Source organism: Nicotiana tabacum, chromosome 8, assembly GCF_000715075.1.
Source record: "Nicotiana tabacum cultivar K326 chromosome 8, ASM71507v2, whole genome shotgun sequence".
Lineage (NCBI taxonomy): Eukaryota > Viridiplantae > Streptophyta > Magnoliopsida > Solanales > Solanaceae > Nicotiana > Nicotiana tabacum.
This window is the reverse complement of record NC_134087.1, coordinates 186,889,177-186,901,312: the sequence shown is the minus strand read 5'-3', so window position 1 is coordinate 186,901,312 and position 12,136 is coordinate 186,889,177.

Below are 12,136 nucleotides of genomic sequence, written 5' to 3'. Positions count from 1 at the left end.
GTAGGCTCACTAGGAGATTTGTGGAATGTAGCCGGGGGAGGTGCTACGAAAACAGGAATCACAGGTGGAGGAAAGTATGAAACTAGTTTTGGAGGTGGAGACTGCGGTGTCTGAGAGGTGGTTCCTCGGTAGTGTTGGTAAATGGGAAAATTTGGGGATAATTTAGTGGTAATATTATCCTGAGTTTGGGTCATTGATGGAGCAGGGTTAGTTGGGTAAGATAGGGGTAACTGCCCTGTAGACCAAGCCTGGTACATTTCAGCCATTTGCTGTTTGAGTTTAAACATCTCTTCTTTCATTTTCCCGACATCCATCTCCTCTAGCTCAATACCTGTGTCAACATCTGGGATAGACATACTTTCGGGTATTGGTCCTTTTGATCTCGTGTGATAATGATAATATGCCAGTATACTCTTTAGAGAAACTAACTGCTTGAATTCTGGAAATGAACAAACTTGTTAGTTTTGAGAATTTAACACATATATAATTACACGTTGAGATGCAATGCTCCTAGACAAATATCCCCTTTCTATTATGCATTTGCTCGACTGCTTGTGTCGTCCCAGTTTTCTTGAAAATTTTATTCACTTATATTTTATTTTATTTTATTATATATATTTTATTGTGGTGGTCGACTCTTATGGAGATTGCCTACGTATCATGACCCCGCATGAATCAGACCTTGCGTAGTTCGGACCAATAAAAGATGAACAATACTAATCATTTTTTTTCAATTTTCATATTAAAATAAACTGGGTTTCAATGGTTTGAAGATGACCTACAAACTCGAAAATCAAACAACCCACATATTTTAATCAAAAGATTTACAAACTCAAAAACAAACGGCCAGCTTCCTTTCCCCGTTTGACAAATGCAACCAAACGACTATTTTTGCAAATGTGGCCCCTTCCAAATTTTGAGGCCGGAGAGGATTATTTTATGACACTTTAAAAACTTGTCCATTCTTTTACGAAAATAGCCTTTCGACAACTGAAAGATACTCTAGGGCTATTTCGGCAAGAACGGTTTAAGACACTGTCGAAGCTAGCTCGGCTTATTTTTGACTAAAGAAAAAAAATTCACCTGACCGTTGACTCTTTGTTTTTTTTTTCAAATTACAATAAAAACCAGGTGTTGCAACACGGCCCTTCAGCGCCTCGGTGACGAAGATTTTTTAAGGCTGTGTGGGTCAACTGAACCAAATTTTTAAAAAATGACCCAAAGGTGGCTGTTTATGCAAAGTCAGCCTTCCGGCGCCCCTTTCGGGAACATTCGGCTATGTCTTGATAAAACAGCGTCACCCGACTTCTTTATGACAAAATTAAAATTTGACATATTTTTTTTTGGCTATTTTGTTTTAGCAAAAAGTGGAGGCTGGACACTGCCCGGCTTATTTATGAAAAAATTAAAATTTTGACATGTTTTTTATTTATTTATTTATTGGTTTTTGGCTTATTTTAGCAAAAAGGGGGTTGGACCCGATGAGGGTTGCCTACGTATCTCACATCCGGTGAGAATCAAACTCGCGTAGTTCGGGCAGGTCAGGAATAAAGTAATTTTAAATTATTATTTTTTTGAATTTGTAAAAGAACTGCTTTAAAAGAAGAAATGAAATATATATATATATATTTGGATTTTTGATTGATTTTGTTGGATTTTTGATTGATTTTCTTTTTGAAAGAAAGATTTCTAAGAATTCCTTTTCTTTTGATTTGAACTTTGAGAATTTCAAAAGTAAAAGGAAGATATTTTTTTTTGTTTTTTCTTATTCTAAGAAGAAAGAAAATATTTTTTTTTTGGAATTTTACCTTTAATAAAAGAAATGCTTTCTAAAAAATATTTTTTGAATTTTGAATTTTCTTTTCAATTTTTAAAGAAGAAGGAAAATATTTTCGAATTTGTTTTATTTTATTATATATATTTTATTATATATATATTTTTTTAATAATTAAAAAGACTTTCTAAAGAAGTCAATAATGGAAAATATTTTTGGATTTTTTGTTTTGAAAATTGGGAGTCTAAAAAAACTTTTCTAGACTTTTTGGCAGGACAAATATTTTTGCAACAAATAAAGATATATATACATTTTTTGGAAATAAAGAAAAACTTTTTGGATTTATATATATATATATTTGCAACAAATAATAAAACCACTTTCAACGCCCGACTCTTTTTATTTTATTATTTTTATTTTTATTTTGGCATCTAAACAAATAAATAAATAAAAACCCATTTTAAAAACAAGACTCTTTTTCATTTTTATATATATATATATATATATATATATATATTTTTTGAAAAATAAGACAGAACAACGATTTTTTTTTCTTTCTATTTTTTCTTTGGTTTTAATAAAACAAACTAATAAGACATTTTTTTTCATTTTCTCAAAATTTCGGCAGAGTTTTGACAGTATTTGGGCATTGGTTTTTTTTTCAAAAATAAATAGTCAATTCCCTAACCGCTATTTCTTTTTTTCAATTTTAAAATATTATTCATGATATTCAAAAGTCAGTCAACACACAAATCCGGATCAAATAAATGCGCAAGTAGCAGCAAGTAAGATGCATCAGGATGGTCATTTTTTTTGGTACACCTGTCCTAGACAGACCCAACCCCTGTGTTGAGTCTCCAAAGTCAAATGCACTTGATGCAAACAATCGCTCCTACTAGGGATCCGGCATGAAGCTGAGTTATTCTAAGTGAAAAAACCTGAGGCATATTGATCTAGCCCTGGCTTACCCAAACGGACAGTTTGAGCCGAAGCGGGGGCAACGTACCGGGAGCACGAAAGTCTACCCGGCCTAGTTACTTGTCCCAACGTCTTATTTGGTATGACTTTAACAGAAAGGTGGGCCACGCGCACGTGTGCACCATAAATTTAGAAGACTCAGAAAGAAGGGGGTTTCGTAGCAGTTGTATAAATTCATAATTCAAATAATATTAAAGCGGTAAAAGTGTCATTTAGCACATTGGGCATATATCATGTAAAAAAATTAGATAATAAATAAAGCCAACTATAACAATTATTTTAAGCTCGAATTCTTGAACCCTGAACCAGAGGTTCTGGGTAAAGTCCTGTGAAGAAACAAACTGTCGCACCTCATTTTTACATACCCGAGAGGGTACAAGGGAGTTTTCTCCAATTAAAGGACAGTCGAAACGGGATTTGTTTGTTTGTTTCAGAGTCGCCACTTGGGAATTTTAAGGCGTCCCAAGTCACCGGTTTTAATCCCTGAATCGAGGAGAATATGACTCTGTCTATTTAACAGTCTGCGCACCAGAAATCCGGATAAGGAATTCTGTTAACCCGGGAGAAGGTGTTAGGCATTCCCGAGTTCCGTGGTTCTAGCACGGTCGCTCAACTGTTATATTCGGCTTGATTATTTTGATTTGTAAAATACATTTTTATTGCATGATTTTATTGTTACCGCTTCTATTTATATTTAAAGACCCTTCTTTGAATCGAATCACGCATACGTATATTCGTGTTATAAATTATATTTTTTTAAAAACATGCGGAGTTGTGTCACGCGCACGTGTACACAATAATATAGATAATATATTTATTAAAACAATTATTTTCGAAATTGTGCTTAAATAAAATCAAAAACATTCGCCCTTTTTGTATAATTAAGTAGTGAACCTCACATCTCGGGTTTTTATGAAATTAATAAGGATATTCTCCGAGGAATCCCTTTTATTAAATATTCGATCGAAGTTGCGCGAACGCATAATCCGAATTGCTTTTAGAAATATAATCAGGTTACGCGAACGTATCCCTAATCACAAAAATATTCTTGATAAGGTTCTCTACAAATTGTTATTACGTGTTGACCGCGAGCCTTTATATTTTTTTTTAAAAACATGCGGAGTTGTGTCACGCGCACGTGTACACAATAATATAGATAATATATTTATTAAAACAATTATTTTCGAAATTGTGCTTAAATAAAATCAAAAACATTCGCCCTTTTTGTATAATTAAGTAGTGAACCTCACATCTCGGGTTTTTATGAAATTAATAAGGATATTCTCCGAGGAATCCCTTTTATTAAATATTCGATCGAAGTTGCGCGAACGCATAATCCGAATTGCTTTTAGAAATATAATCAGGTTACGCGAACGTATCCCTAATCACAAAAATATTCTTGATAAGGTTCTCTACAAATTGTTATTACGTGTTGACCGCGAGCCTTATTTTACACATATGAATCATATATCTCAAATTTTAAAGAATTAATGGCGTGAAGAAGAAAACAGACAATATGTATCTAAAACTAACATTTTTTGTGGATACAACATTTGGATGTCCATAAATCGAATGGTGTATAAAATTGGGAAAGAACTTAAAATGATAAACAAATTAATAATTTCCGCAGAATCTTCATTGTTTCATTTAAGGCGAACTCTTCTTCTATATATCTTTTACATAAAATGCCACGATTTGTTTATAAATCCCATGTCCTTCTCATGTATTTGTTTTAGTCCAAAGTTATAATTATTTAGTTGATTTTTTGATTACGAAGATTGAGTTTGAGATAAATAAACCAATTCTTATTCTCTGCCTATGCGAAAATTTGCAAACACTAACTCTATATTTTGTAAAAAAAAAATCATCGACATTATTTCATACATTAAAAGAAATGAGTTGATTTAACTACGCCATTTGTTATTAAGAAAGAGAATTAATCTACCAATTGATTTAATAAGACGACATCATCTAGCCTTAAACAAAATTGGATATTTGACAAAATAAGCTAGTAATGTAATTTCTGGGTATTTCCGTACTATTCTTTACTTAGCTAACAATATCACAAGATTTAATTAATGGCCAATTTTCTGCAATGTTCCCTATCAATTCAAACAGTAAATGTCATCACTAGTCCTCAAAACATATAAGATTATCATGGAATTTACTACTCCAGAAGGTTAATTAGTTAACAGTTTATCATGTCAAGTATAATACTATACTAACCAATTAAAACAAAACTGAAACTTAAACTAATAAAATTTAAATGAGTAGAAGACATCCTTATAATTCCAAACTTCATTTACTTGTCATGTTGAAGCTTTTCATGACATGAATTTACAGATATGTACCTGATATTGGAAGCAAAAGAAAATGATGATGAGAATCAGCAGCAGTAATAATAGTACAATAGCAACAACTGCCCAGCAACAGTAACAACCCAGTAACAGACCGGTGGAGTAGTAATCCCAAAAACAAAAGCTTTAAGCTTTAAATGAAACAACAACCATTAATACTAATTTCAAACAAAGAAAGAAAGCAGTAGATTTTTTAGTTTTATTTTTATTTTGAAAGCTTAAATATTTTTCGAAATTTTTCTCTCTTCTATTCTCTGTCCGTTTTTTCTCTCTATCTGTGTGTGTATTTTTTTCGTATCTCTCTCTATTTCTGTTCTCTTCTGTTTTTTTTCTTATGTCTTGTGTTCAAGACTTCACATATATAACCCATCCCATAAACCTTTCAATTAATTAAAATCCATACTTTTTCTCTACCCAACCCATTATCTTTCCACTCATCCCCATTACATTAAATAAACATATCACACCACCCCATTTTATTTTGTCCCCCATGCTTCATTTAAAATAATGCAAGATTCCCCCTTTAAATTAAATCTTATCCCCCCTTTATATTAAATAATCATATCACAACCCACCCCATTTCATTTTGTCCCCCATGCTTCAAATAAACAATTACAAAATGTACAATTCCTAAACTACCCCCTCCGACCTTACTGAAATTACCAAACTACCCCTAAACGTACTACAAATTTACCAAACTACCCATCAGCTATAACACATCAATTAATCAAACTTAACCAAAATATAGACAATATGATCAATTTCTAACAATGTTCAAACAACAATATGAACACGGATGAACATCATAACAACTAAAATTTGATTGAACAATATTTTAGCAACAAACAATCCTATTTTCGTATTCAACAACAACAACAAACAAGTATATTTAGATTTCTAACTTCAATCATATTGAACTTAAAATCAATTCTAACAACATTACAACCAACAATTCCTATATTAAACTTTATGAGACAAATTCAAGAAATAATCACAAATGGTAAACAAGAAATCAAGCTATACAAATTTCGGATTCAAGAACAATCAAACAAAGTATGAACATGAATTAAATCTATTTTAAACAACAAACATGATGGATTTAAACGATTAAACCAACATATTTCTCTAACACAACTAAATTCTTTAGACAAATAACAAGATCGACGAATAAACAATTATGAACTTAAGCTTGAACTTAACAATATTAACAATTTCTAACAATACATAAACACATGAAACAAATTGAAGAAATAGTTAATTAAATTTCAATTTGAATCTAACAAACATCATACTAACAAATATTCACTTAAACAATAATACAAACATGAAATGAATATGAAAATAACTAATTAAACTTCTATTTTGAAATCTGAAAATTAATTTAACAAACAACATGAACATGAACAAAACCAAAAAATCAAATATCTAACCATAGACATGAACAAAGCAAACATTCGCCGATTTTAGATTCGAAAAATATCAAAACAAAATAACGGACGAAATAAAATTTAAAAACTACTAACCGGATTGAAACGACAAACAACGACCAAACAAACAACGAATCTTGACGAGCCTCGACCAAAGCTCGAACCAACGATGACTAACACGAGCAGAAAAGACGTGGCAGCTGGGGGGCTTCGAACTGGACGATGAACTTGGCCATGGAAACAGCTGGTCGCGACAGAAGGCGATGGACAGTGATGACGCGACGGAAGGAGCTGGGTTGGGTGGTTGTCGGAACTGTGGTATTTGGGTGTTACTGGTTTTGGACGAAGGAGAAGTGATGAACGGAAGCAGCTGGAAGTGAAGAAGAAGGTAGAACGGGAAGCAGCTGGTCGACGTTTGGACGCCATGGACGTGAAGCAAAAGCAGCAGCTCGGAGACGGCTTCCATGGCGACGCTCAAGCTGAAGAAGACGAAGAAGAACAGCAGCAGCTGAGGCTTGTTTTGGCCTCAAGCTGCTCGACGGAAGCAGCTGGTCGACGCTCATCCATGGCGGAATGAGCTGGACGACGAGGGCAGCGACGGGGGGGGGGGGGGGGGTCCGGCGGTTCAGGCGTCCATGGTTGTTTGTTTAGGGTGGTGTTGATGACGGACAACGACGACGAGGGAGGGGACTGTTTGGTCGAAGGTCTGGACGACGCCATGGGAGGCAGCCATGGTTATCTTGAGGAAGAAGAAGAAGATAGGAGGGGTGGGGGCGGATTGGTTTAGTGTTTAGGGTTTCTTGTCTTTTAATTTTTGTTTTGTTTTGTAAAATGTAAGACAAAGGGGTTTGGGTCTTTTGGGTTATGGACTGGGTCGACCCAATTCGAAATGGACTGGGTCGTAGGGAAGATTGGGCCATTTTTTGGGCCTGTGGCTTGAAATTGAAGAAGAGGCCCAATTCCGACTTTGTTTATATTTTCGCTTTCTTTTCTTCTTTTATTTTTCTAAAACTAAATTATAAAAATACTTAAACTATTATTAAGAACTAAATTAAGTTATAAAAGCGCAAATTAACTCCCAATAACAATTAACGCACAATTAAGTATTAATTAAGCATAAAATTGTATATTTGGACATTAAATGCTAAAAATGCAAACGATGCCTATTTTTGTAATTTTTAATTTTTGTAAAACAAATTAAATTACTAACAATTGTAGAATTAAATCCTACATGCAAAATGCGACATATTTTTGTATTTTTTATTAATTTAGCAAATAAACATGCACAGACAAATACAAATAATTATTCAAAATATCACAAAAATTGCACACCAAAGAAAAATCATTTTATTTTTGAATTTTTGGGAGTAATTCTCATATTGGGCAAAAATCACGTGCTTACAATGCCGATGCTTCAGTCGCCGTACTTCCAACTTCATCTGGGCTATTGAGTCGTACCAGTATCTGCTCTCAATTTGGAAATCCTTTGCCTGATTAGCTGCTTTGATCTCAAGTGCAGCCATCTCTCTCTTTATTTTAGCAATAGTTTTCTCGTGGTCGCCTTCCAATTGATTCAAGTATCGGCGATGCTTATCTGTTCTCGTATCCCACTGTGCCCTGAGCTCCGCTATGACGTTTTCAGATTTCTCCAAACCATCTTGCCATTCCCTGATTTCACTTTTTAACCTTTTTATCAGCTGCTCGTCTGATCGACGCCTTGACTGTTTATCTGCATCCACCCTTATCTGTTTGATCTGGGATCTGAGCATTTCGTTTTCCTGAATTAACCTGTTCCGCTCTCCCAGATCGGTAGCAACTTGCACGTTGTGCTCATATTTCAAGCTTTCCACTTGTTGCTTTAACCTGCTGATTTCGGCGCAATAGCCTCTTTCCTTCGCTAACCAATCCCACTGCCTTTGCGATGATTCGGTGAAATTCCGGATGTGGGGTCTCTTAGCCGGCCTTTCATGCTCAAATTCCCTTCTATACCATGCAAGGTAACCTGGCGCCGTCTCTCCTTTGGCTCGATCCCGCACGCAAGTATCTGATTTCAAATATTGACACTCACTCCAGATTTGGCGAATCTTCGCTTCTGGGAATTGTCCGTTAGGACTTATCTCAACTGCTTGAGTGCTAAGATCTTCCTCATGAGGTACTGTCTGGCATCTTCCGAACTGTCTCAAAACTCGGCAGGGTGCGTAAGGTTGAATGCTCTTAAGCCCCATTAATAAGAAATGAGTTTTGGCTGCCGACATATATAGGATCTCATCAACAGGCAGCCATCCTAAGGTCCATTGTATTTGGCTGGCAGTAAGAGCTTGAAAGAACGAGGTCCATGCCAGGACTCCTTTGGGCAAACTGATCTCTTTGGTTCTCGTGTAAGATTCTTCTATGCAAGTCTTTTCCGGGGAACCATGGCTCAAAATTTCGGAATGATGGCAGAGGTGCTCGGTCATCCATATCTGTAGGAGCAAGTTACAACCTTCGAAGAAATTTCCCCCAACTTTACAAGCTGTAAGAGTTCGAAAGATGTCAGATACCACCATAGGCGCGAGAGTACTATCACTTTGCGTGAGTAAAGTGCTGACGACCCAGGATATCTTCAAATCAATGTTTCCTTCTTTCCTTGGAAATACCAGAAGGCCCAGGAACATCACCATGAACGCTACCCGTCTGTGTTTGTCCCACTTCTGACGAACACCTTTGCTGCACAGTTTGTTGATTGGATTATTGAATCCCCCTCATGACCGTCCCTATCATATATGAAGCATGGAGTACAAAATCCGGCTGCCAGACCCGGGTTGTGGACTGTTCTGGGTATCTTCAATGAATCTAGGAACCGATGTACCGTGACAACTCTTGGGGCGACCAAGTATTTTTGCCTCAACGGAAGTTCAGCATTCCCGATGTACCCGGCCATTTCTTCCAAAGTCGGGGTGAGTTCAAAATCAGAGAAATGGAAAACATTGTGCGCCGGGTCCCAGTAGGTAACCAAAGCTCTTATGATATCTCCCCGAGGCTGGATTTCCAACAAACCCACGAGACCTTTCAGATATTTCTTGACCTCATTTTGTCCTTCAACACCTAGATCATTCCACCATAGCCGTAACTTGACGGGGATTTTGGTCATTATTGAAAAATGTTCATTTTGCATCGTGCTCATCCTGCACATTTATTAAGGTGATTTTAACAAAAATGACTTGACTCAAAAATATTTTACAAAGGGGATCAAGTTTTGAACACGGCCTTTAAACACTTTGAGGACGAAGATTTTAAGGCTGTGTGGGTCAACTGGACAAAAATGCTAAACAAAACCCAAAGGTGGCTGTTTATGCAAAGTCAGCCTTCCGGCGTCCCTTTTCGGGAACATTCTGCTATTTATGACAAAACAGTATCACCTGACTTATTTATGACTCTTTTTAAAATTTTGACACATCTTTTTTTTTCTTTTTTTTTATTTATTTATTGATTTTGGCTATTTTAGCAAAATGGGGTTGAACCCGACGAGGGTTGCCTACGTATCTCACATCCGGTGAGAATCAAACCGGTGTAGTTCGGGAATATCGTGAATAGAGAAAATCAAATAAACCTAGAAAAAAAGAATATATTTTTTTTATTATTTTTTTGAAAAGAGATAAAGACTAAAGAAAATATATATATATATATATATATATATATATATATATATATATATATATATATATATATTTAAGGAAATATTTGGACTATTAGTCTGATTTTATAAAAGGGGTATTACGAAAGAAACAACATTTTTTGAATTATGAATTTTCCGTTTTTTTTTTACTTTTAAATAAATACCTTCTTTTTTTTTCATTTTGAAAGTGATAAAAAAAATTCATATTTTTTTTTAACAACTCAAACTAAGAAGACAAATTTTGTTTTTATTCTCTTTTTTTTTTTAGAAAAATTCCGGCGAGGTTTTGACACTACTTGGACATTGGTTTTATTTTTCCAAAATAAGTAATTATCTCCCTACGCTGCTATTTTCTCTTTTAGAAACCGGTCAGCATGCGGAACTGAAGCAAATAAATGCGCAACACAGATAGGAATGCAGCAGGATGGTCTTTTCATTTCAGGTTGCCTGTCCTAGACGGACCCAACCCCTGTGTTGAGCCCCCTAAGTCAAATGTAACATGATGCAAATAAACGTTCCTACTAGGGATCCGGCATGAAGTTTCGTTATACTAGGTTTATAACCTGGGCATTTGTTCTAGACAGTGTACCCGAGCGGACAACTCGAGTCGAGGAGGGGGCTACGTACCGGGGACCCGCGAGATCATCCGGCTTTGTAACTTGTCCGGCCTCTTTCTTATTTCAGGTATCGACACTAACAGAATAGGGAGTCTCGACCAGCGAGCTTCTCCCCGGAGGTAAGAAGAGAAGGGTTTCGGCACAGTTTATATACAGTTCAGATAATATCAAAGCGGTAAAAGACAAAATTTAGCACGTTATGCAAAAACATGTAATAAAGATCAGATAATAAAGCAAAATATAACAATTATTCTAAGCTCGAATTCTTGAACCCTGAACCAGTGGTTCTGGGTTAAACAATTCCCCAGCAGAGTCGCCAGAGCTGTCACACCTCCTTTTTGCGCGCCCGCCCCCGAAGGGTTAAATGCGCGAGGGGAGTTTTTCCAATTTAAGTGACAATATTCGAAATGGGATTATTTATTTAATTCAGAGTCGCCACTTGGGAAAGGTTTGGTTTTTGGTGTCCCAAGTCACCGGTTTATCTTGAATCCCAAATCGAGGAAAATTTTCGACTTTTCTAAATGAAGTCTGCGAACCAGAAATTCTAAGTAAGGAATTCTGTTGACCCGAGGGAAGGTGTTAGGCACCCTCGAATCCCGTGGTTCTAGCACGGTCGCTTAAATTGTTATAATGGCTAAATATCTGATTTAAATATATGTTATGACTTACGTGCTTTTATTAAGTTTAAACCGCTTTTATCATTATCATTTATTTTTATAGAATTGCAACGTCGTAAAAATGCATCTCGAACCACGTCACAATCAATGCGCCCGTGATTGTCAACACATTTTGACTTCGTTGAGATTTTGATTTGGGTCACATCAATGCACACCCGAATTTAAGAATATAATTTAATTAAACCGTACCTAAAGAGTCTAACGTATTATTATCCTTGGGGAAGGCCGTAAAATTCGCTAAACGGCCTGTCCCGAATTCTAAGTATTTTTTATGGTTAATTATTGAGGGCTCCGCAATTCGCATTTTTTTATTTGGCAAGGCTCATCTCATTTTTTAGAAGGGTATCCTAAAGTGACTACATTTCTATTACGTTTGTCTCTAAAATAATAATAAAAAAAAGGAAGATGCCAAACTTACTTGTTTAGACAAGTACATACTGAATTTTTACTATGTCTGCCGAATCCGAATTTTGTTCGATTACCTGATTGATTGTTTATGCGGTGAGAGTTACCTCATACCTTGTCTTCATCGAGTGAATACGCTTATTAATTTGCTAAGTGAGATTGCAAGCAAACTAATAACATATACTAAACTCATGTTGACGACCTCCAAGTTTGATTTTTAAAACTAGCCTATTTGGACTTGATAAA